The following is a 27,355-nucleotide window of genomic DNA, read 5'->3' on the forward strand; positions in this document are numbered from 1 at the left end:
CCTCTTCTTAAATACTCAAAGCCAGTTCTACAAAATATACCATCCTACACTACCAAGCCTCTAGTACTAGACAGAAGCATTGATTACCCTCTTAAAAAAGCATGTCATAAATTGTGTGGCCATTGTGTCATGGATTTGCAGCCAGCTAAAATACACAACATTTTCAAGGGCACAAATATTTGAGGGACTAGTATTGTTATTACAAAACAACAAAGACAAACAACGAGAAGCAGCTTAAATAACTTAGCTAACATGTTTAGATTTAATCACAGCATCCTGTAAACAACTAGAAGTGATGCCGTATCTGTGGATTTTTTACCTTTTGAGTGCTCTTCACTTAAAAAAATAGGACTAGACAACAGGCAAAACTCAGCCTACAGAAGCGATGAAGACTGTGACCTGCTAATATACTTTAAACAGAATGTTAGTTTTAACTGGAAAATAAAGTAGCCAACCATAAAAGGAAGCTGGTACAAGACAGTTGAGATGTAATGCAAAGCACAAATTAGTTTCCTGTTTCTGTAAATGCTTGCTTTTCCTACACACAAATAGCGTATCTGAGCACGTAAAAAAAGAATTTGTTTGCTTGCAGAAAAATCATTCTTAACGAATAGAAGATCACTGCTATTGCCTGACCAACTCAACCATCTGCATATCTGTGCAACTGGTATGGTCCAGCAGCAAATACAAATTGCCTACCATGACACCTCAGTGTAGAGAGCCATGACTCATAACACACGTGGGGTTCCAGGTACTTCAAAAAAAGCTACATCATGCTTAGAGCTAAATCCTAAATTCACTGTCCTGACAGACAGGAACCCTGGTACTGAGGGTAGCTAATCTCAAAATAGAACAAAAATACCTATATTCGTTTTGAAATGAAAATACATAAAAAGAAAAGTATTCATTTAAGATTAGTCATTCCTAATACTCCTAGTTGTCTTAACAGTACAGCTGAACACACCTGATTTTAATCTCTAGAAAAAAAAGCATAAATACAGCTTTAAAACTTTTCCAGTTGCACACTCGTATTTCACACTAAAACTGCACGCTCCCTTGGTGATATTTTTAAGTCAGCGATCTCTGAGATGACAAAATAGTATTTGCTGGAGGAAACCAATTTTGCCATATTTTGCCATAAATTTCCAGTATATACAAATACACAGTCAGCTAAATCTTCCTCTCACTCAAGTAGAATAATTTAAAGATTATTTGTGACCCAAATTTCTTTTTGTATAGCCTATGCCAATTTGCCTGAGAAAGGAATCAAAGGAGTAGTGGTCATTAGAGCTGCAAGAGAGAAAAGAACCCAGAAGAGTGTACACATCTGTGACATCTCAATATGAATGGAGACAATAGACGCCTTATACAGCTATAATGGAGGGTGTGGGGGAGGAAGGCTACCAAGCCTTTTTTGTTTGTAACATGAAGATGTGAATAATTCTGTAAGATGCAGTTAGGAAGCATTATGTGCCATAACTAAACTAGTTATTTCTTGCTGGATTTCTTAACTGAATTCAGTTTTTAGAAGAATCAAGCAGAAGTCACGAAACAGACTCAAACAGAGAAACAGGAAAAGAAAACACAAGTCTTTGCAGGAGAAGAAGAAAAAGTAACTAGCTAGGTACGATGGACACGTTTTATAAAAGTGATCAAACAAAAGGGCAAATCCATGGAACAAATAAAGCCTAGCATTTCTATGGACCTCAAGAAATATTATTGCCTGTCCATCACAGAAAGTAGATCAGAACCTTAGAGAAATACTGAAAGCAGAAAACAAAAAAGATCAAAATCTTACTAGAACTCACCTGATGTTCATAGATTAAAGCATAGAAGACTTTCTAAATTTCATTCCAAATTTGACATAGTATTTAGGGCATCTTTATAAGGCCAAAAGGAGTACTACTAAAATTAATTGGTTTTGAATACATCTACTTTAAGTTCAAAAAGGCCTTTCAAATCCTAAGCTTCATTTTTAATGTGACTTTTTATTAGGAACACACATTGGCACACTAAAAAGACTGAGTATTACAATCACTGCAAATTCCCAGCTCTTTAAAATTTAAAATTAAAATTTAAAACTTAGAAGTCTTGAGTTACATTATATGAATCGAGTCAAGATTTAATTTCCAAAACTACTTGGAATCCTGCCAAAACACTCTTCCACATTAAACAAAGACATACAGACTGCATGACACATATATTCTAAAATTTCTAGAACATTACAATATTATATTTATTTCTTCATTATATTACATCATTTGTAGCTCCAGTTCAAAGTATTAAAACCAAATATCTTAGCCTTAACAGGGACAAAAAAGGAAAAGGAAGTCAGCACATTAATCAGTTAATGCTTGTGCACACACATCAAAGAAATTCTCAAAGACGGTATTATTCTATAAAGTTAGTTGTGTTTAAAAAAACAATACGTAGCTTAGAAGCAGTGTGGAATATTAATTTACACATCTCTAGTGATATGTGAGGACATCACCACACAGTCCCAGCCCTCAAGATGGAAAAGTGATTACACTGTCACTGTATGACTGTACTGTGATGACAATAGTGAGAGAGGGAGAGAGACAAAAAAGATGCTGGCTCTCAAGTGAATTCTGGATAATAGCTGCTACACCTACACAGCTTTTGGAGCAGAGAACAAAAACATCAAAAAACCCCCTATATGGCTCTATAAGAAGGTTAAGGGGGATACCACAGGGAAAAGGTTAGTATTTAAAAAGTGGAAAGCTCATCTACATGGGAAGAACTGAAACACCCATAGAACATGGTAAATTGAATGTAAACAGGAAATACAGGACTAAAAAAAGAATGAGAGAAGTGCCTTGCACCGAACTCCAACTAATAGTAAAAAGATGTTTAAACAACACTTCAGTAGCAGGAAGCCAGCCAGGGAGACAGTGGACCTCTTCATGGCAAAGGCATAAAATGGGCACTCAGAGAGGATAAAGCCAAAGTTCTAAAAATCTCTTCATGTTGGCCTTCATCACTGAAGATACTGGAGAGATTCCCACTTCCAGCATTTCTTTGTAGCAAACTGGATGGAGAAGCAAAATGAATTTTAAGGAATTACAGAGGAAGAATTAAACTAAACAGACACACGAGGTGTTGATCATTTACCAGGATACCCTTCATCCAAGAAGGGGTTCAAATGTGAATCTTCAGAACTGCTGGCCAAACTGCACAATCTGTCATTACAAATGGCAACTGTATCAGAGGACTGGCAGGTGACCAGTGTAGCTCCCACTGACGTAAAGGAATCTAGATGGTCTCTCAGGAGCTATGGACCAGTGAATCTGACATTCACGCCTTGACTGACCTCCATCCATAGTAAGATGGTAGAAGCTATGCTAAAGAATAATATCACTGAGCACATGAATAAATAAAGTCTGCAGAAAAACAGCCAACAGGGCATGACTTCTGAATAGGGAAAACTTAATCGAGGAAAAAAAGAAAGTTGCACAGAATTACTGTGTGACCTGTGATCCTCAGATTGATCTAATATATCTTGTCATTTCATATTTGTTAAAACTTGCAAAAAGATTTAATTCTTTAAAATATTTTAATTGCTTTAATGCAGTGGCAAAAATATACCCATATAACCTATTCTACTCAGGGAACTTGTATAGAGACTTTTTGGCCAGTATGAAATGTGATTTTACTAAGGTTTGTTGACAGAGCTTTATCAGGAAGCTTCCCTAGTAATAGATTAAGCCTAAGAAAAACTAGTGGGATAAACATGGTGCTATCATTCTGAACATCTAATACATTCTAAAAGTCAAAGCTTCAACCACTTATGAGCCAGAGGTCAATGAAAAAGAAGGAGCGAAGAGAGTTCAGTAAAACCTTGAATTGTGCAACTCAGGTTTTTGGTGTTTGATTTTATTTCCCCTTTAAACTATGTATAATTAAAACTCATGTTTCTCTCCTTTAAAAAAAAAAAAAGTGGCTTCTAGATTTCAGCTCCTTGCTTCTCCATTTTCTTCAGTCAGACTTCAAGGTAAACTGCTGATATTTTCAAATTTTCTTTTACAGTGCTGGGGGAATGGAATCCGTTTTTCTTTTAAAATGAAAAATGAGATGCTTTGCTAGTCATGTCGCTGTCACAGTTGGGGTTTGAAGAGAAAGAGCAAATATAATGAGATCTGAAAAAAAACCTGGCAATATTGCAGCCTGCAACAGAGACATACAAATGTGAAGAAAAAGCAATTGTGTTTTCCTTCCTATATTAACTAACTAAGAAGTATTTTAATATTAAAACCTACAACATTACCTGTGACTTCTAATTGTCAAAATTGCTTCAATAAAATATATATTACAATTAAGTTATGAACAAACAAAAATAAGCAAATGAACCTAGAAAAAAAAGTATTTTAGAGAAATGAACAAAGAGAAGCGCTTGACCATCAGTGCATTGTGAGAAACTATGCATAGAAAGGGTCTTTAAAACTCAAAATTACAGGCTTGTTTTCATAGGAAGACTTACTAGCATTATTATATCAATAAAACAGCATATCTACATTACACATACCTCAGAACAAAGGAACTGGACTTAAAACACCCTAATATTAGATAAATTACTTAGAGCAAACGTTCAGCCACTGTAATGACAAAAGTGTAAAAATAGTGGCACAGTTAACACTGATACATTTTACCATGTAGATAAACACAAACATTTGTGTTCAAGTTCCTTAACTAGGGGATGATAATACAGTCTGGCCAACATATTCAAAAGTAACCTGTGTGCTAATCACCTCCTTCCTTTTCTAGACTGATTGTAAGTGAATGAACATGTTTCTGTGAAATATTTGAAAGCAGAAAAGCTATCTACGATTAATCAAGCAATCCATGAGAGAATACACTGCAAATACTGTACCTATACTGCAGTATACTTAAGACTTTCATTCATTTACAATAGTAAAATGAGTTTTGCATACAATCACTGTAGTGACAGTACGGCACAAAAATGGATTTTATTACAGCATGCTGATTTCACCATGCTCCCTACTATAATTTGCTGTTCAATATCAGTGACTAGCACTGATAAAAATAAAGCTACTCATCCATTTTTATTATTACAAAACACTTTTTAAAACTAAGGATTTATATCCTTAATCATTCTTAGCATCTACCATTTTGCACAACGATGCTCACAGCTGCTTCACAAGGAAAAGAACAAATAAAGCAACAAAAATTTTACAAGCAGAAATATGCTCCCCTCCAACATATACCTTACCATATCTTAAAGCTCGTATAAAATTAAGAAAGCATGCCAAAATCTAACTCAGAAAGAAAGCTTCTCACTTTTCAGACCTTTATGTGCTTGCCTCTCCATCAGTCCCACTTTGGCAATATCTGTGTTACAACTGCGAAATAAAGATTGTAATTCTACAACTGGGGCTAGCCAAGAAACGACAGACAAGCTTCAAGTCACTACAACAAAATATCTTATTTGCTACATTCAAAACAAACAAAACCAAAACAAAACCCACAAAAAAACCAAACAAACAAACCCCACAAAACCCCAAAGCATCACCACCACCAAGTTCACAGTATGTCATTCCAGAGAGAAATTAGATGGACTTCCAACAAAGTAACCCAAAATATCTCAAGAAAAGTCACATAAGAACAGCTTTCCTCAGTAAAAGATGTGTGTGTGTACACAAAATACTAGTTTTCTTGAGCACGTGTACGGGGGGGGGGGGGGGGGGGGGGGGGGTGATGCATGGAAGAAAGACTTTACAGGATAAAAGTATATAAACATGGTCTGACAAGGGAAAAAGTTAACATAAGAGATCCATTTGCTCATCATTCTACCAGTACTCCATAAACAACAGACAAATTATAAGAAATACTGCTAAAGAGAAAAATGGATCTTCTTAATTACCTGTAATATACAGTTATTCACAAGTGATTAAAAACAATCATCCTGGCACAACTAGACATCAGTTTAGGGTTCTCATTAGTCAAAACAAAATACTAAACAAAGTCAGATTTTTATTGTTAACATTTGAAATTTTAACATGTCATAAATCAATGCACTCATTTATTTAAATGAATGTGCAGAGCTTTTAAGGACAGTGGTTAAAATCTATGGATTATTTCAAGACCAACAAGCTCAAGAAAGAGACATATTTTCTATTGTGATCTTACTTTGACTGGTTTGTTGCCTGCATGATTTTTAATACCTGGTTATGCATTAGTAATATCTTGAAATTATATAACAGAAGTAACTCCACATTTTAAATTCAGCAAATAAATGGGGAGGATTTGAGGGCTGCTACAATTATGACCACCATTTTGGCCGACATCAATCCAAAACAACACAGAAAATACAGTGAATCCATTCTGCCTCTTCGGAGTGTTCGAGATCAACTAATGCTTAAAAACCCTGCTGCTTCCAAACTGGAGCAAAGAAATCCCATCTTGAATCTCCAATTTTTAACAAACTGGTCCAGCAAAGTCTGAATTCCAGACTGGCTTCAGACCTTTATTTATCTTTTGACTTTAGCAATTCGGATATTATTTAAAGAAGAAAGAAAATTATTTCTTAGGTCATCTGAAATGACTTCCATGTAGAAGTGACAAACTAACAGTATTTGGTATGAATGTTAGTAATGTTAGTATGAAGTATTTAGTAAGAATATTAGTAAGGAGAAAGAAATGTACCTTACACCATTGATCAGCAATTAAAATGATGACAATCACACTCATATCCATACATTTTATCTTTAGGAGTCACCTACAGTTTCAAGTTACCTGGCATCAGACCAGTGTGATCTGTTTAGCACTACACTGAGTTACTGAAGTAACAGGAAACTATGAGTCTAAAAATACACCAGCAAACTATGTAGACTAGCAGAAAATTTGTCAAATATGAAAATAATAATTTCTTCCAGACAATTCTCTCTTTAAGGGGATTATTAAGGAAGAATAATTCCATACAGGGTTTTGAACATTTCAAGACAATCACATAATTTTTACAACATTTAAAGCAAGTAGAACAAGTTTTTCATTATTTGGCCAATGAACACAAACTGTGTACAAAGATATCAAAATGGCTACCAGACAGTTTGCTCATCACTGAAAAGAAAATGCATCTTCTGGTTTTTTCTTTTTCAAAGAGAAGTTTTAGCATTTTGTTCTAATAAGAAATAGCATCTTTACTGTATTTCATTTCATGATTTCTAGAAAATATATGCTTCTGAAAGAGTATCATACATTCAAAACAATCCCATGTACTGAAAGCCTGGTCTAAAGTTCACTAAAACACCTAATAGGGAAAAAGTATTTTTAAGCTTTAAATATTACTCTTACTGTTTTACATTATAGTGCCAGTTTACAAAATGTTAACGTTGTGACTAAATTTGATAAACAAAAATCATTATGGGTTTATAGTTTGGATCCTCATCTTAATGAGAGTTAACATCTTTAGAACAAAATGTTCAAAGCTGCAAGACATATGCTGAACATGTGTATACACGTAAAGCTTTGAAAGCTGCTTAAAAATGTGAGAATGAGTAAAGCTCATGTTACCCTTGATAAATGTCAGCTGTCAGGCATCACAGCCCAATACACACTATTTTTTCCACAAACTAGAGCCCAGAAAAATGCAATTTTTACTTCACCAGCTGAATATAACGCATCATACATGGCAACATCTACCCAAAGTCAAAAGTTTAGTGTTTTCAAATTTTAACTTCCAAAGCAGGGTATTGTTACACAGACATTATCATCACACTGAAATTAATGGAAGTATTTCCAAAAATCTCTGGTAAAGTTACATATAATGCTCTAATATACACTTTCTACCAAAATGGACACATTCAACTTCAAACCAAGTCAAAAGGAACCTGAAAGGAAAAAAAAAAACCAAAACATTTGTTCTTATATCCACTACCAATTCTATATTTTTACAGTCCAATTTTACTTGAACATTTTCTGCTCTAGAAAATCACTCATTATAAAATTCTATTTGTATCTTGCAGAATTAGCCCAAGAAACTGAGCAAAGTCTTGGAACACTAGCTGTACAATAAAAGGGTGGGGTAGGCATCAGATTGGCAGAACTTTCCATTAAGAAATGTTACTTTTAATGTGATAAAAATATGTCAATCAATCCTATGTACTGTGGAGTCCACTTAAAAGCTGTTCATTCTCCAGCTCCCCCATTTGAAACCACATATAATTTATCATTCTGTGTATATGAAAAATGATTACGATGCTACCATTATCACACCAAACAGTGAAATGTACTTTAAAAATTTCACTGTCATTACCATGTTAACAAGCAGGTTTCTTCTTCCACAGCTAAGTCTGAAGCACTACGATAGTCTTTTGTGAATTTTTATTAAAAGTATTAGCTAGTTTTCCTGAGCAGGTTAAAAGCTCTGTATGTGGAAAGATCATGAAATACGCATGTCATATCAATGCCTTTCCCTCTCTGTGTTTAAGTAATAAGTATTTTGATCCATTTAAATTTAATATACTGCTTCTGGGATTAGCATTGGTCTAAGTCTGTTTCTGTTAATTCAGTGAGAATTCTATCACCAGCTCAAGTAGAAATACTAAGGCTGAAAGTAATATTTCTTTCAAAATTTTATCTTCAGCAGCAAAAAAAAAAAAAAAAAAAAAAAATCTTTTACCTGAATATTTTTATTAACCTCAAATAGAAAGACACAGTAAATGTGTTTTTTCCTATCAGAAGACCTAAATTTTATTTAGAACTATTTCACAAGTTATTTAGAAACATAGTTGTGCACTGTACATGGAGCCAAGAGCCAAGAAAAACAGATAAAATATCTCCATTTGCTCAACAGACACCTTTTAAGAATGTTCTGGTACTACGATCTACGTTAAACCTGGTGTCTGAATTAGAGCAACTCCTATTTAAAACTATTCTTCCAGTCTACTTGATGTTTTTTAAGATGTCAGTAATAACCTACAATACTCACATTTTTTTATTTTAAAAAGACACACTTTTTACACGCTAACTGTTCACTACTTGTTTATAGTTATAAGTAATCTAAATGATCTTTCATCAACCACATTGAACACCAGTGTTGCAAAAACAGATCAATAACTGCTGAATGCAGTGGCAACTTAACTGCTAGACTTAGTAGAAAAATTAAATTGTTTGTAGCAATGTAAACATCAAAATAACATCCTTCAACTATAAAAGTGATTATAAGCACTAATCAGAGCAAACTACTGAGTTTCAGCAGAATACAAAAATTCTTCAGAACTTTTATGGGATAAGGAAGACTATGAAGTATGAAAAGGCCCCCTTGCACATTTAATTTACAGTATTCTTTGCATCTGCTCTGAAACCAACATTGGTGATGTGAAATTAGAGCTGAACAATCAAGGCTGAAAATCTAACAAAAAGACTGTAAGCTAAGTAAGTTACCTGTTAATACCATCAAAAGGATGTATAGTTCTGAAGAGTAACATTTTTATGTTGTTTTAAAATAAATATCTAACATTACATACTTCTTAATGCTATAATCCTCATATCGACGTTTCAGAATAGGTACATTCAAACAGAGAGATTAGTAAATATATCCCGTATTAGTGTGACAGACATACAAAAAAGGAAAGGAGAGGCACTAAGAATGACCAAAACTGTCAAATTAAGGACCACAGTGTACCTACCACTGATCAAGGAAAATATCCTGTGAAATGGAAAACAGTTCATTCAGGTTAGTCATAACTGGTTAAGTCTTAAGTTTAAAAGCATTACAGAAGACATACAATACTTCACTGACAAATTCTAAAATTTTTTCTTAGTCTTTAAATGATATATTTCCTTCTATCCTCACAAATTTTAGGAAGACTGCTAGAAGACCTCATTCATTCTAAAGCAAAATCTGTCACACTTAAAATCAAAGTAAAAATTTAGTTTGGATGAGAGGTAAACTTCATCCATCTGTCATGGAAGAGTTAAATGCCACTATCTATGAATGATAACACTTCCTTGGATTACAAAAGAGCAGCAAATCCTGCAATTTTGCAGTCAACACCAACCAGTTATTTTTACTGCTTTACACTTCTTTCCTAGCTCTAGATGTTCTTTAAAATTCAAGGGTCTTTGCAGAACTCTGGATGATGAGTGGGGATTTCTTACTATCATTGGGCAAGTGAAGGGGTTACCACTTACTGCCCTGCCATTACTGCATGGCCAGCTACTCATTGACAAATTGTTCATTATTAGCCACCAAGATGTCACATATCACAGTGGAACATTTTAAGCAAAATGAAACTGGTATCTTAAAACATCATTCTGTAAACTGCAGTGGTTCAGGATTGACAAATAACTGTCACACAATACAAGCAGCGCAGAAGTTCTTCAGTTTCTCATCAGAGACCCTAAGACACTACTAAAAAGTTGTCTTAGGTCTGCTAGTTTATAGGACTGAAAAAAATCTTTAAAACACCTTTAAAAAAGGCTGTTTTTTTAATGATTGCACTTCAAACACACTTAATTAAGTTTTCTAAAAGCAAAGACTAGTTTTTCTTTTATAGCCAAGCAAGTCAACATTTTGCTGACTTTTTGAGCCAATGAATGACTAGCAGCCTTCAAAGTTTCTCAGAAGCTACGCTGAAACTTGACAGCATTAGTATACTATGTAAAACAGTGCCATTAAACAGTATTAGTCTCGCTCTGACAGACTGTAAAAGAAAGCAACATAGAGAATTACAACTTAGAATGCTTTACTTCTAGAAAGATCAGAAATGTCTTCTGTATACCTGAAAAGACATAATTAACATTTATATTACGTACCCACAAAGCAACAAGAAAGCAAAAGAGAAGAGTTATTTCCTTCAAATAAAGATAGTGTTTCTGTCACTAATGTATTCATTATCAATACCTGTTTGCCACAGAAACATAGAATTCACCATGCCATATCATATAAGAGCCTTGCTTTATTCAGTGCTGAAAAGGGGTGAAGCTACCAAAGGGAAATTTAGCTTCTGGGAATCCATAATATATACCACAGAATAACCGTATAAATATAAACTCTACTAAATATAACTATAAATATTCTCTAATTAAAAAATACAAAATGCTTTTTAGTATACTAATAACTTGTCTGAGATCATGTGTCTGCTAAGTGTATAAGTGATTTTTTTTTCTTTATCAATTTTAAATGGTTTTGCTTTTCATTTAACTGGATGCTCCCATTGTCCCCCCCATAAAATACACAAGACTCCAGTCTGTTCTTATGTGTCATGCTCTGTTATTCAGCTTCTGAAAACCTCATTTATTCTCTCTCCAAATGTTCTCTTCTGCCTCTTATAACAAGCTTAAGCAAGCTTTCTGTTGATCTTGATTTTCTTCATTTTCAACTTTAGGATATTTCAAATTAAGATTCCTGTGACTGAAATCCTTAATTCTAACCCTGTCACAACAACACGTCAGCAATGTTGACACAGGACCCAGGAGGACAACATTATATACATGGTAGAGAATCAAGGTGAAAAAAGAAAAGAAATCTAAAACAAAGAGACAGACTGCTTTTTCCTACTTTAACAGTATTGTGGGGAAAAGAAGGGGAATGACAGCTTTTGAAATAACAAATCACCTAATGAATATTCTATACAGGAAGCTGCAAAAGAGAAAGAGAAGCATAATTAAAGTTATCAACCTATTCAATATATATAATTTAAAAGTATTAATTCAAAATTCCTGAAATTAGTATTATCGAAAATGTCGCTATCTACATAGGTATTTTTCTTACAAACATTCATAGATCAATTAAAGAGGATACTGTGACCGTTACAGAGCTTGCACTTCCCCTTTCTCCTCCATATGCATACCCAGGATACTTCAGTTTTACCCTCTCAATTTATAATTACATTAAATTAAAAGCAAGATTATTTCTCCCCTGTAAGACATTAGACATTCTTCCTCCAAATAAAATACTTTTCGTAATTGTCCATGTTCAGTACACACAGCCCTTTTTCCTCCCTAGGACAGACAAAGCTTAGCGCTAGAAAAAAATTTAGATAGGCATCACTAATTTTCCAATTCTCTATCACATCACAGCCCTGAGGTTTATTATGAAAGAATGTTTACAGTTGTCTGTTCTAGTGCTGGAAATGGGAATATGTTTTAGTAGTAACATCCAAAATGAAAAATACTCATCCTCTACTTTCACAGCATCATTACCAAAAGACTACAATAGCATGGGGAGCCAGCAAGACAAAAGACATACCGTTTTTGCTGGCATATCATTTTTGCTCTGAATCTATTTATATTTGTAAGATCCTTGATTTATCAGGACATTCCCCATTTGTACCCTAAGAACTAAAACTGTCTACTGTAAGGATTACATTATTATTATTACAAGGATTATTGTCTTGTGCTTTTAATTGACTTAACTTGAAGAAAACTATGCATTTCTAAGTGCCATCTGACTGGAGAGAGTGAACAATAGGCATGGTGTATTGATACACCGTGAAGAACTTTTGATACCACAAACTGTAAAGTTGATCCTTTCTGTTGTCTTAGCCTTCCAGATCCAGACTTCAGCAGACTACTGTAAGGACTACTAAGTACCACAAAGGACCAAATGCGACAGTTACGGAGCACTTCAGCCAATCTTCTCTTTTCCTTCCTCCATCTATTCAGAGATGTGGTCTCTCTACTATTTAAAACTCATGCACTGCTTTGAGAAATGGCCAGATAGGTTATACTGATTATCATCCTAAAGGACAAGGACTAAATGCTCAATAAACATCAGAAGGAAAGTTTAGAGAAACCAGAGCTAATGACCAAATAGAATAGGTAAGAAGAGCTTTCCAGAACACACAAAAAAAAGCTGAATGTGAATGGCAGAGAGGGTTCTACATTAGCATGTGGAATTTCTTTGGGCAATCCTGTCCTGTCCTACCCCCACCCCCAAGACCGCCACCCAACCAAACAACCTAAAACTAGTTTTAAACTGTGCTGGAAATAAAGCAGACTCTTCTAAAAAGACTGCAGAGTACATATCCTGGTCTGCTACTTCAGTAGAAATCAGTAAGGAAAGCTACTGTTTACTGTCCCTGTGGCCTGAGAGACTGAAAAGACTTAAGCCTACAACGGAAGCTAGGAACAACCTGGCTATTAGGGCACATCAATCAAGAAACATTCATGAGTGACAGCTGTATAGATAATGCAACCTACAGAGATTATAAACATATAAAGTTGTTTCAGCTATAGCAGCCAATCCCTGTATTTACCACATTTTTCAAGAAAGTGCGGGAGGCATAACACAACTCACAGCAGGAGGTCTGCTTCACTGAGATCTCACCACTTTGTTCTATCTGAAAAACACTACGCTTTCCACTTACTGTTTTGTATATTAAAAAACCCCCAAACTAAAAACGGTTTCTTAGACACTGATTCCTGAACTCTAGTGCCAGAAAAACAAGACTGTGTGTATGTACACATATGCTTAAAGGAATCAACATGCCTGCAGCTGAAAATTTTTTGCATCTATTCATCTTGCTACACCCTGATGGCATGCAAAAGAAATTTACAAAAATTACGATGCTAGCAGAGAAGGTGAAAAAATGAGTATGCTGATTTTTAAATTTTTTTTTAACTGTCTTTTAAGAAGCTGCTGCTATAAACCTGCTCCAAGACTAGAGCAAAACTGGACCTGAAAGTTGGTTGAAAGTGTTTTGAGGACCTCTAGACCTATCAATGTATTTCTTAGAAAAGGTATGTCTCCATATCTAACACAGCTCTTCAAAGCAGGATTTACATTCCAGAAACCCAACCCATTATTACTGCAGAAGACCAAGAGTTTACTCATCACTGGAGCTCTGCAACAAGGATGCAGACAGGACAGCTTTGAGATGAACCTATTGAGAAAGAAGCGGAGAAAAACCTGCTTATTGCATTCCATGGTGAAACACTTGGACTGCAAATAGTGAGTTTCATCACCAACTGAAATAGAAATAAAATCAGAGAAGACAGAGATGCAATGGTAATGTTTTAAAAACAAACAAACAAACAAAATCTAAGTTCCAGCTACTACAGGTCTACTCTTTTTCAGCATTATTTGGGCCAGCATGACGGTTCGGAGCTGATTTAGGGGGAAGTGGCAAGCTCTAATACTAGATACCAGAGTCCAGTTCACCACACAACTTCGTGATCAAAGCCAGGAGACTGAGGGGAAATAAGCCAGCTAAAATTTGAAGCACACAACAGAAATACTGACAAGTTTTGGAATATAAAATAATTTTCTAAATTGAGAGGTTGTACTCTAGCCTTTCCTCTAAATCATCTTTCCATCCTTCAGTAAAACATGACAACAGGTACTGCTTACCCTAGAAAACAGAAAGAATAGATGAAAACACCTTTGTGTGAAAACTTCTTTTTAAATTTCTCATTCACAGTTCGGAAATCTTGGGCGGGGCAGGGAGGAAAATTCTAAAAGCAAAGCTCCAAAACAGCTGGCAATTCCCCTCTGAGGAAACTGGGGAGATGTAACCAACCTCAAAATCTACTCTGAATAAACACACAGAATAAAACAGTATAGAACTCCATAGTTTATTTTCTGTTTGTGACTGCTCATTTAATGCTTTTTGGTTACAAAATGCATTGACAGTATGCCTGACACCCTTCTTTCTGGTCATTTTCATCAGAACTTAAGGTTACATTAGTGATTTTATCATGATCAGCGATTAGCTCTCAATAATAGTCTTCAATAACACTCCCCCCAAAGTAGAATACTTTGAAGTTACAGGATTTACAAATCTGGTGAAGTTTGTGTTTCTTTAGCTTGACAGTCAGTGTTCTTTTTTTTTGCCAGTTTCCCACCCTACTGTTGGCATATGCAGTAACATTTTTCGAGATCATGGATTTCCAATGCTAAAAGGCATGTGCACCCAAGGTTACCACAATGCAATCACACAACTGTTCCAAGAGAAGGCTTTCAGATAGAGACATTTAAATGATGCTTCAAAAATAGAGTTCATAAGTGATTTTTAATTCCTAGCAGTTGTTACTCACTCTTCTTTCCTTTAGAAGAGCATTTATTCTATTTCACTGTGATGGGCAATATGATTTGCAGCTTCACTGCAGCTCCACTGTGAAGGCAGATGAACTGCCATGAAACGGACAATGAGAAGCAGACAGGACGCACACAGGCGCAGGGAGGACAGAACAAAGAATCACAGGGAGTGGGGAAAAATAAACTATATAATAGCTGCTGCTTGAGAACACTAGCTGGAACAAACAGGGAGGCCACCAACTATCATTACAAGCGCATGTTTCTTTAGCAGTTGCAAGGAGAATTGCACACAAGAGGGGGCAGGGGATCTGCTATTAATCATATTATATTCATTGTTCCCTTGATGCTGCTGGCAATGCTTCAGGAGACTCCCTCAATTCCCAGATAAAACTGCAGCGAGAACAGCAGTGCTCCAAGAACAGCCCACACTGAACCTTCACAATCTTGTCCTACTATGCTAACACTGCTGTAAACTGAACACTTTTTAACCACTGAACTGCTTATTGAACTTAATTTTTAAAAAATCCAAATCATAGCAGTTGAGGGTTCCTCCCCACTCAAATCTCTCATTAGGAAAATGAACACACTGTATAAATCTGATGAAACTATTTGCAAGAACAAGCCACTAGAGAGGTGAAAACATCAGCCTGAAGGAGTCAGGAATCAAGTTTCTTTGTTGAGGAAGAGTTTTGAATGTTATCTCTAAGTAAGGTGCTGAGTGACTCCTTGATTAAGTGGCACTTAACATTCAGTAAGTTTAATGTTCCAGCAAGAACAGCAGGCCGATACCTGTGCCTGGGAGTGGGGGAGGGAGAAAATGGCAGCTGATGCAGTGAAGTAACCCAAGTCAGCTATTCTTTTGTCAGTGAAAAGGCAGACATGTTTAAGTGGAAAGAAACATGGATTAACTAAATCTCGTATTCATACTTCATTGAAAACGTAATGCTGCTTTAATTTGTCTGGTTTGGCAAAGCTACAGAGGGAAGGTGGATTTTCTCGACCACAGATATTTTTGATTTTTTTTGTGTGACAAACTCTGCATAGTATGAAAGTGACACACACTCTAATTAGGTCCAGAATTTGTTAAGAGTCTCCCTACCTAAATAAAAATTCCTAACATTGGCTACCATGGGCCTCTGACACTTTGCAGGTTGGCAATGCAGTTCAGCTGGCACTACTTGTCTCCCAGACGGAACAAATACATTCTTTTGTTTAAGGAAGACACAAAAGAACAGAAAAACAGTTACAGTTGGGTAAACATGTATTTAACTAACACACCAACTTATGACCTAAGTAGTAACAGTGAGACATTTCTACTTCGGATCTCAGTAAGGAGAAACCAATTCAATCTTCAAAAAAACCCAACACGTTTATTAAGCAGCAGAGCTCACTGCAGCCAGCGTGCCTGATGACTCATCCTCCCTTCTCCACTTTCTAATTAGCCGTGATAGTCAGCATCAATTTGATGGTTGTTTTTTGTTGTTGGGTTGGGTTTTTTTAACCACACAAAAACCATCTTGGAAGTCGAAAAATGGACTCCTACTTGTTTACTAATCAGAGTTTTAGAAGATAGCTGGCACTAGCAGCTAAGACATATTCCAGCTTTACCGTTAGCTGGACACGCAAACTACTTGCTTGTGCTTGTCCTCCCCCTCCCTTGGAGGGGCTGCATGCGGCACGGCACGATCACAGAGAATAAATACAGGAAAAGGGGGGAAAAAAAGCCCTCTGCTCTTGGCAAGGGGAAGGCGTTCCACAAGAACTGCTACAGGGTCAAAAGTTTACCGTGGTTTCAATTTCACCTTTTCGCAACCAATGAGAGCGCGGCGGCTCCAGACAGAACCGCGGGCGGCAGCGCGGCCCTTAACTCCTTGCGGCCCGGCCCGGCCCGGCCCCGCCGCGGGGGCAGCCGGCGAGGCTGGCCACCGGTCCGAGCGGAGCGGAGGAGGCAGGCTGAGGCAGAAAAGGCCCTCTCCGCTCGTCTCCTCCCCTCCGCTTCGGGCAACGTACGCAGCTGAGCGTCCGGCAGCCTCCTGCGAGTTGAGCGTTTCTTTTAGCATGGAAATGAGAGGGAGCAGGAGCTGTGCAGCAGCAGTACGCCACTGAGTCAGAAGTTAGGAGCTGCAGAAGTGGGTCCCCTTACCCTCAGCGCAGCTGAAAACCAGGTCAGTAATCTAAGGGATAGGACTGATACTAGGCAGTATCAAAGCAGCACTGAACTATGGAGCGGTAAGTGGCAGCAGCGAGATAGTGCTGGCAAACAGGAAAGCCTGACCTTGCAAAAGGGGAGGGAAGGAGGGAGAACACCAGGACAGAATTGGCGGAAAGGATTCCGAATGCGCAGTCCAGAGCTGCAGAGATTTAGTTTGCTTCTTGTCAAACGAGGAATGGGCCTTGCCCTGGCATAAGGCTGGGCAGCCCAAGGAGTACTGCTGCCCACTGTCCAATCCCCACAGTGCCATTATACTCTGCTTCAACGTGTTGATTTCAAAACAAGTCATCCTCCATCTACTCCAAGAAGGACGGACAGGGAAGTTGTGGCTTTTGTGTACAAAAAGGGTCAGCTCTTCACAGTTTTGCCTAGGAAAACAAGTAATACCTAGCCACAGAAGTACAAAACGGCCTGGACGCAAGACAGTTGTAATAGATTGTCTTGCTTTGGCCCAGAAAAAGAAAATGCATCTTCATCTCCACTCATTTTAAGATTACAGAACTAGAAGAAGAACAGAGAACAGGTTTCTTGTTCCCCTGTATGCTTCTGTTCCGTATCAATGGTTCCAGGTTCTGTCATCTCCTCATCAGTAGTTCTGGTTTAAAATTTTAATGGAGAGAATTACGACACAAGCTTTCCAGAGTCAAAATATCATCACTAGCAATGTAGTTTCATCTCAGGGACTACTGATTCGGTGAATCAGTCCATGGTGGGGTATCCCAAAATCCATGCTAGGACCAGTTTTATTCTCTAGGAGATTGATGAAAATACTGATGACAGCAAATACTGAATGACAGAATCTGTGATTGTGTTTGCAGTCCACTTGATCTTGGAAAGTCAGTGTCAACTACACTTAAGCACAGAGAGCAACAGATTTATCACCTCTTCATTGGCTTTGCAGACTACAAGGAAAGAGGACTAAAGCACTTTTAAGTAAAGATGTGGATGAAGAGTTCTCAGTTTGGTACAATAACAGACAACACGAAGCAGCATGAAGAGAAGTGTATAATGCATGTAGTTAAGGCAAATTCAGTAGCAAAGGAATCTAAGAGTATGTTCAACATAGCAGAAAGGGGTAGGGTTACACAGAGAGCTTTAATTGAATGATTAGCAACTCTCACTTGATACCAGGTAGAATAGGCAAGTCATTGCATATATTTGCAAGGTAAACAACATGGAATTAAACCATTCCAAAACAGGCAGCAGTCCTCAAAAAACACTTCAGAACATGTATGTTAGCATACTCAGATCTCCAGCACACTGCAGAAAGAACAAGAGTCTGAATATAATTGTGAAGGGGTAAAATGAGTAAATATGCCATCAACATGCAGGAGGCGTTTATGCTGAAGATTTCAGTTAAAGTAGAACTCAGTTTTCCAAACCCTAAAACCAACCAGATAGTAGATTCTTCAAGATAATGCACATGACCACCTAAGGGGAAAAGAAACATTAGTCAGTTGGCAGCTATTACTAATTCTCCAGAAAGATGCAGTTTGAAAATTGGTACATTATCTTACCCCAGAACCTTAAAGGCTTTCACAGCACTTTGTAATGATGAAAGATACTCTGGCCGTGGCCCTCTGTATATGTCCCGAGAAAGGATGAAGACAGATACTCTTACAAACAGCTATGGCAGCTGAAAATACTGCCAACAATCTTCTTCTTGTAACTCAATTCACAAAATAGTTTTAGGCAAGAAGATAATAATGAAAAACTCTTAAAACCTGCTTCAGAAATAGTCAACCACACAATTTAAGAGCAGCCAATGAAAAATAATTTCCAGATGGTGGGCAAGGTCAAACAGTGATTTCTTCAACAGGCACAGGTAGATTCCTTTCTCAACCTATGCAAATAGGCATAGCAGCTCAATGCTACTATGTGGTTAAGTTTAATGCCTTGCTAACAAGATGCAGTAAGTGATTAAAATACATCAAGTCAGAAAGTTAAGACATTGTGAGAATCTTAGCTGATTGAGATCATGCCCTACTACCAGGTTTTTCTACTCTAGTTCAAAAATGGTAAGACACCAATGAAAATGCTAACAAATAATGCTGTATTTTCATAGTTTAGCTAGGCTAAAATACAGTTTTGCCAATAGTAATTTAAGACTTAACTACATATATAAAAACCTATTTTCCTCTCAGTAAAAAGAGCAATTTTGTTTTGTTGTTTTACCTTCTCTAAATACCATGTCATTTTAGAGAAATTCGTTTAAATTGAGATATCATAAATAAATTCCCTTTTTATAAGATGGCCTCATTTTAAAAGAAAATGGATGCTATAAAATTTTACATCAAGTCAGCATGTTACCAAGAAGCTTTTCTGTGTGTTCTGAATTTGATTAATACAAGCCAAGGTCACTTCCTGAAAGATGCCTACCACTGCAGCTGCAAGCAAACTAGACTCCTCTGAGCTCAAAAGCTGGGGGATGGGAAGACGACACTAGCAATTTCTAACACTGTCTCCAAAAATACACTAATTGCAAAACTTGAGTAATATTTAGAAGTGTTTACTAGATTACCACGTAAGTAACCTACTGACTAAGGTGAGTCTGTATAATCATGTTTTCAAGCAGAAAAGATTCACAATGATGCACCAGCACGTCTGCAAAAAAAAAGTAATTCTGAGGACCCTTTATTAAACTTTATGCAATTCTCTTTAAAATGTACTAATTTTTTTTTTTTTTTTTTTTTTTTTTTACGATGTATGTTTTATTATGCAGCTCATGAAGCTAATAGGAGACTGCCCTTGAATTAACAGCATGTCTCAGTCCTCCTGAGACTGTGAGGCTCCACCCAATCTACACTGTGTCCTATTCTGAAGCCATTTAGGAAAAATACTTTAGGAAAGCATGCAAGCTCTTTCCAGAAGTCTGCAGCATGCATTTTTCCAGTTTCTGAAGACTATACCTAGTGTTTACAAACACAATTAGAAATTAGCTGTGTTCACCTGTAATTTTAAAAATATTTCAAAAGTTATTTTAAAAACATGTCACATTTGCATTATGCATGAGGCCAAACAGATGTAGTTTCTTCCATTCCCAGACACAGTTAAAGCTTACAGGTCCTGAAAAAAAGACCCATACCAAACAAAAGAGTATTTTTTGCTTTTTGTGTGTACAAATAAAAAGATTCTACAATTTGGAGTACCAAACAGGAGGGGAACAGATTGCTGAAAAACATTTAAAACCACACACCAACAGACATTTCTACAAGGGCATCTGTTAGTCTAAGAAAGGGGCCCCAGTGACTTTATTTATGAACACACACACACACACACTCTCAATTTAATAAACTTCATCTTTAAAACAGCCTTGATACACCCAACATTGCAACTAAAGTTTCACACCAGGCTAAAATTAGGAGGATCTACTAAATGAAAGTTAATTTTGACAAACTGGTGCACTAAAAGGAAAAGGACATTGCTGGTTTCGGGTGGGCATCTTTGCCTGAAATAGAAAAATACACTAAAGCATATCATTACCTATGCAGGCACAGCTACATCTGTGGTTAAGGATGCCTAACATTTTCCATTACAAAAGCCTGTTCTAATTGTTTAATGACTGTCTCTCACACACCCCTCAGAACTACTTTTTGTGGAAGACTTGCATAAAATTGGTTCAGACACTTAAAAACAGAGTGGAGAATTCAACTGAAGAAAATACAACCTTCTATTCAGTCCAGGAAGTTAAAGCTTTAGAACAGAAACTGATCAAATGCTCGAACAAGCTAAACTTCCATCTTGCTGCTCCAATGAAGGTACCTGTACAGACGGTAAGTGCCTTCAAAGTCTTTGAACATGCTCAGTTTTGTTTTAAACCACTTGCCAAGACCCTCAAGTATTTTATCTAACCAAGGTAGCTTTGTCACTGCACACCTCCTCCTTGCTGACAGGATAGAACTTGCTTTATCACTGCATTATAAAGAGCAAGAGCAGCTCCTTTATAAACCTGCCAGCTACGAAGCAGTTAAAGTGTCTGGCAGCACAGTAGCTAGTGAACAGGGACATTTTTCTAGGTTATACTGCCCCACCCATACACAGCATCCACAAAACATGAGGCAGCAGGAGGATCAAGGGCTTAGCAAAGGCCACCCTTCTGCCCCCCCCAGTTCAAGATCTCCGTTGAAACCGCGGATGGAGGTCTCAGCCAGCTGTGGTAAAAGACTATGCTTCTGCCCCTCTAGCGGCTAGCCCATGTAGAAAAGCACACTCAATCCAGTGACCAAAGTGGTGTGGATCTGCTCTGTGGGATTCCAGATGACAACCTTGCTGGCAAACAGAGCAGAAATTTCCTTGGCGAATTATACTATTTTTTCCATATGCTTTTTAAAGGCATAAGAAAAGTTAGACTGAAAATACTGAGGTTGTGAGGTCATAAAAAAAAAACCAAACAAACTTTAAAACAGCATTGTCAACTCCAGCTCTCAACACTTCTTCCTTTAACCCTTACTTTGCATACTTAAGCACATTGCTGTGTAACTGCTTATTAGACTCTGTGTGGGAATGGCACCCATCAGCTCACAGAAAAGACTACTATAGACTTATGTCTGTTTTATCATCTCCAAAGTGCATTACTATTTCAGCAACCATGTTTGCTTTACTATACAGTGATAGATAATGGCTTCATAAATGGAGAACTGAAGTCTGTCAAGGACCTGTAACCTAACTTGGCCTTTGCCCAACATGGGTACATAGGGAGTTTCGGTGACATTCAAATTAGGACACAAGGCTTTTTTTCCTATTAAGAGTAAACAACGCTGATACATACTGCCTTGATTATGACAGATCACAACTTCCGATTAAGAATATTAATCCAGAGCAGACTTTAAACTGGCATTTAAATCACTGATTTAACTGTTGGAAATATTTACACCCATCAATAAGGGCACACGAGTGGCAGAGAAATATAGTCCATAAATCACATTGACTTGCCTTAGGCACATTTTGCTAGTCAGCAGATGCAGTACTTACAGACATTTATTCATGTGTCTGCACAATAACTAAGCTATAGAATTAATGTCAGTAAATATATTATTTTACACTGTAAAACAACTGATTTTAATCAAAGCTCCAGATACATTACCATTTTTAAAACGTAGATTCATATTCTGAAAAAGTGTTTCAGGGCAGGGGGGAAGGCAGCTATCCATTAGGGGTTTCCATATTACGTATGCACAGACTCACACAAACTGGCTTCAATAGGATCTAAATACCTGGTGTGTTGGAGTGCTTTTGAGAATTCTACTTAGTATCTCCTTTCATCAGGCTACTAAAATAGATTTATTTTTTTTTAATTTATTGGAACACACATCCCCTTTGCTTTTAAAATTAGATCTTGTTACCCTCTGATCTAATAATAATAAAAGGCCTGTTAATGAAGTTTCCTGAGTTTTTGGCATAATTAGACTCTCAAATTTGAGAGTACAAGAGTGACTGAAGAAAGGAAAACAAAACAGTTTAAGTTTTCCATGCATAGTATCAGTGCTTATATACGTTTACTTCATTGTAAGGAGTAAGTACAGCTACTTGATACAAAGGTGACATTTCTAAAACACAATTTGACCTCGAAATATGGAAACGTTCCTAGCTCAACGCTGTAATTAAAATCTGATTGAGTGTACACAGGTACACTTAGTATGGCCGCAAGAGGTTCATTTAGTTCAACACAAATGCTTACTGTTCAAAATTTGAAGTGACAGTTGTCTATCTATAGTATACCAATAAATCTGAGCATTTCATTAGTTAAAAATCCCCTTTCCTCTGTTTTTTTCATATACTTAAGTATATTTCATATTCATAGTGACCAAAGCATAGCGGAATACCTTCAGCTAAACTGCAAAATAAAGGCAGAACAGAATCACTCCCAAATTTGGTTAATTTGCCTCTCCACAGTAGTCAGGTTATCTCGTTATATTTCAAATGTTGCCCATCCACTGTGTACTAATGGTTATGACACAGAACATCTGCTAAAATTTATTGCACAAAACTGAAAGCTGTAATGTTATTTTGCATGTAGCTAGTAGACTCAAATCTTAGCTTTCAGGTGTCAATTACTTAAAAATTAAGCTAAAATGGAGGAGGATAAAACCCCAAAGGTTGGTGTCTTTGTTCAATGCTATACAAAACAGAAATAGTACCTAGAGAGATATTATAGACTGGAGAGTCATAGAGCCTCCTCTGAGGCCTACAACAAAGGGGCAAGAGGCAAGTTTTACTACCTGCAACAAGTTAAATTTCAGTTTTCAAATAGTGATTGAACGTAGGAACCAGTTCCAGCCAGCCTATGGAATCTCTATCCTAAGCAACCTTCAAAACTTGACTGAGCAAAACCCTGACCAACCAGCTCTAACTTTGTTTGCAGTTTGGATTGATGCTAGCATCATTTCTCTATGATTTTGAGTAACACACTGTCATCAGAGAATTATGTATGGTAGCACAATTATAAACTGGTACCATTATAACAATGGGCTACTAAGACAAGAGAACGCTTTACAATTGATCCTACTTTGTCTTACTTTTAGGATGTATTACCACATTCCTTCTGGTACAGATTTAAGCAGGTATGTTTTATTAATCTCATGTATGCTTTACATTTTGCATACATCCATTAATACTCCCATCTTTAATGGATACTAAGTATGGATTCCTGACCACAACATTAATTCCTACCATCAAGGATTTTTATTTTCTTCCATTTATGAGAAAAAGCAGCATGCTTTTGACTAAGGCTCTCAATGCCCTCTGGATTATTTTTTTTGTCCAAACTTTTCTATTCTTTACAAAGAATTTCCATTGCAAAAAAATCTTATGCTTCTAGCTTTTTTAATGTTCTATTAAAGAAGCAATGCCTTCAGTTTCATTAAAAAGACATTTTCCAACAGATCTCACACTAAACTCCCTACGATTCCTGCAGCAGGCAGAAAATCAGTTCTGCTCATGGAAGTTTTTATACAAATGGTACTTCTCAAATACTGACGTTTATCTGCAGAACTCTCCAAAATGATACTACCACCATTAGCATAGAAATTCCAAGTAATTTTAGGAAGATTTGCAGCCATTCTGGAAGTTAGTATAAGTCGTCAGTGACTGCCAAAAACAGAAGAAGGGATCACATCCTTCCTTTCAAGTGCCAAGAAGTTTTGTAATGTTTTGTTTCAGATCCAGTCTCTTCCTTGTTTGTAGATAAATGGCTAAGTAGTTGTGTAGTTTCATCACATTAGGAAGCAATTTTATGTATTTTTATATAGTGCACTAGAGGAAACACCAGGATAGAGATGTTGAATTCTATTATTACTTTTTCTTATGTGCATTTTATCTTTAGTTCCCATACAAGTAGACCGACCAATTTGTATCATACATTCAATAAAACCCTGAGCCGGGGAGCCATTGTTTGAGCATTTGTCTGCCAATGAGATAACCAAGATGCATCCACCACAATTTAAACAACTCATGTTCTCTTTTACCAGACCTCCAGATCATTCTGCAGTTTAATTCAAAACTTAACTTGATGCTAAGCTTTAAAGTTAGTATTCAGCCACACCTCTGCACTGTGAGGTTTTTATATTAGCATCTGGTAAGCATATCAAACATGGTAACTAACTGATTAGCACCAGTCATGCATTTATGTCATACAACTGGAGTATATCAGCTATACAGCATGGTTTATTCAATGTGTTTTCTTGTCAGTGAACACACACTGCATTTGTCCAGTTAAGTGACTTTTTATTACAGTACACCACACTTACACAGAACTTGTAAAAGAAAGGAGAGTTATGTTTAGGTACACTGCAGTCAGAATCTTATATTCTTGGGCCCTGTCAAAATTATTAGGAGAAAAGTTACTAATATTGTCTCTAGGCACAGCATAGCTTTAATGTTCTCTTTTTTTAAAGCCCGCTAAGCATTTTTAGTGTACCTAATAGTCCCTTAAAAGTTCAGAAAGCTACAAAACCTTACCTACACTTGAGTTTTCACCAGTAGGAAGCTTACTTTGTTAGATTCTTATATAGATGAAGCCTATAAATAACAGTGTACATACAATAACAGGATAAACACAGCATACCATGGAGGGAACAAAAGAAAAAAGCATACAAAACTTAAGTCTGATGTCATTAATTCTGTCTTACAGAATAAAAATGCTGTGATTTAGGTTTTTTCATTGCAAGTAGATTTATGACAACAATATGCTTAGACACATGTGTCCATCCAGTCAAGAGCAAAAGTTATTTATCCCTTCTCTCTACCACATACTATTTACCTCAGTGTGTCATCTGTCTGCAAATCATTGCTTAGGAAGTGTAACATTTTAATGAGCAGAGCTATATGAAACAAAACACCAACTCTTCTGTGCTTTGAGGAGATCATTCTCCAAAGGTTTTCCTTCCACTATCTCCTTTCATTTTCTTCATTTTGCTTTAACCTTACCTTATTTTAACCAAGCCAACTCACTTGAATTTTATTTCAGGGCACCTGCTAAACTGCAGAGCAAAGAGGTTGGTCTTATCACAAAAGGTTACTCTGAAGGAGGTACTTCCTTTCTTGAGACCAAAATCCCACTGAATGGTATGTCCAGACAAGTTATCAGTTTTACTACTCTCAAGCAACAGGTATAGAGCTTGACACATTAATCTATTTGAGTATTGAAGGCTATGTATTTGAGTACTGAAGTTATGATGAAAAAACCCAACCAAACAAAACCCAGCAGTGATTAGCATCATATCCACTCTGGGCCCAAAGCAGCTTTAGCTAAGAAATCCTGTTTCATCACCATTGTTTCAAAAGAACTGTTCTGAGCAAAGTATTCACATCATTGGTTACTTCAGAAAGAAGAAAACTCTAGTATCAGTGATAAAAAGAATTAAAACCTAAAGGCAGATATATACACAGATGCATGCTACCACTCCATCCCACAACTTTTAAGAGCAACATCCTTTAATGGCCCAAGTATCCCCCAAAAGCCTATTAGAATTAGATACTACCATACATGCTGAGGCCTGGTCATACCACACATTTCCTCAAGTTTAAGGGAGGTGGAGGAGAGCAAACTATACACAATATTAATACAGAACATAAGAAAATACCTTTATTTAAGTGAATTGAAATTATTTTCTCCCTTTTCCTAACCCTGTAAATATCAATATTTTCTTTGGATCAGTTCTCATAAGTCAAAGTAGTCCTGGACAATTAAGTCAAACAGAAGACTTACCTAGCACTGTGTTCTCTCTCCAACAGAAGCCAGTAGAAATGCCTAGAAAGAAAAAGGTAGGCATATGAATGTGTTTCAGCACACTCCCGAACTTCACAATCTACAGCTCTGGAATTTCCTGGTTCAAAAAGACTGAGTTTCCCAGCAGCTGGATTTCTCTTCTATATAAATTTCTTTTTGAACCCATGAAAATTAATACAGCTAAAATAGTCTGTGGTGATCAGTTCTGTAGTTAAGCTCTACACTGTGTGAAAGTATCAGGTTTTTATTTTTAACTCTGCCATCTGATAATAAGGAGGAGGAGAATAAATAATGAAATGACTGAAGAGGAAAACACTTTCTTCCTGTTGATTTTCCATGACACTTGTGGTTATTTTGTATAGATCCGCCTTGTACTCTCAAGCCAAAAAAAAAAAAAAAAAAAAAAAAAAAGAAGAAGAAAAGCAGAGAAGTAGAAGTCCTGGCAAATGCTGTTTCTCATAAAAAAATTTTAGCTTTGATCTCTTAAAAAAAAAAAAGAGAAAGATAAAGTCCATTGTACACTTTTGATACAGCATAGACCACAATTACTTATACTCAAGAGGAAGGCATAACACGAGTGAATGATAATATGTTATTTTCAATTTTGTATTCTTTTTCTTCACTGATAACTCACAACACTCAGCCTTTTGAACACTGCTTAGCACTGGTCTGTCATTTTGACAGAATAATTAGTTCGGAGTTGTTTTTTCCTACTGAGCAGGAGAAAATTGGGCAAAAATCTATTGGTTATAGCACGCCTGCTTCTCCCTTAAGTACATCACTAGGCATAAAGACAAAAGCATCACTTGGAATAAGGACAAGTCTCCCAAATCAAGTGCTAGGCATACATACAGCCACTCACCCAGAAGAGAAAGTTCCCTTAAATCACCATCGTTTC

General features: G+C 36.6%; 1 protein-coding gene across 6 annotated transcripts in view; it reads right to left on the reverse strand.

Moving 5' to 3' along the window:
* Window positions 1-27,355, reverse strand: part of NCOA3 (nuclear receptor coactivator 3) — an 87,025-nt gene that overhangs the window by 38,698 nt on the left and 20,972 nt on the right. For all 6 annotated transcript variants that reach the window (XM_069805905.1, XM_069805863.1, XM_069805897.1 and 3 more), the window contains exon 2: window positions 26,437-26,478. The gene's annotated coding sequence lies outside the window, so the exon portion shown is untranslated. The remainder of the gene's footprint in view (window positions 1-26,436; window positions 26,479-27,355) is intronic.

Source organism: Haliaeetus albicilla, chromosome 2 (assembly GCF_947461875.1).
Source record: "Haliaeetus albicilla chromosome 2, bHalAlb1.1, whole genome shotgun sequence".
NCBI lineage: Eukaryota > Metazoa > Chordata > Aves > Accipitriformes > Accipitridae > Haliaeetus > Haliaeetus albicilla.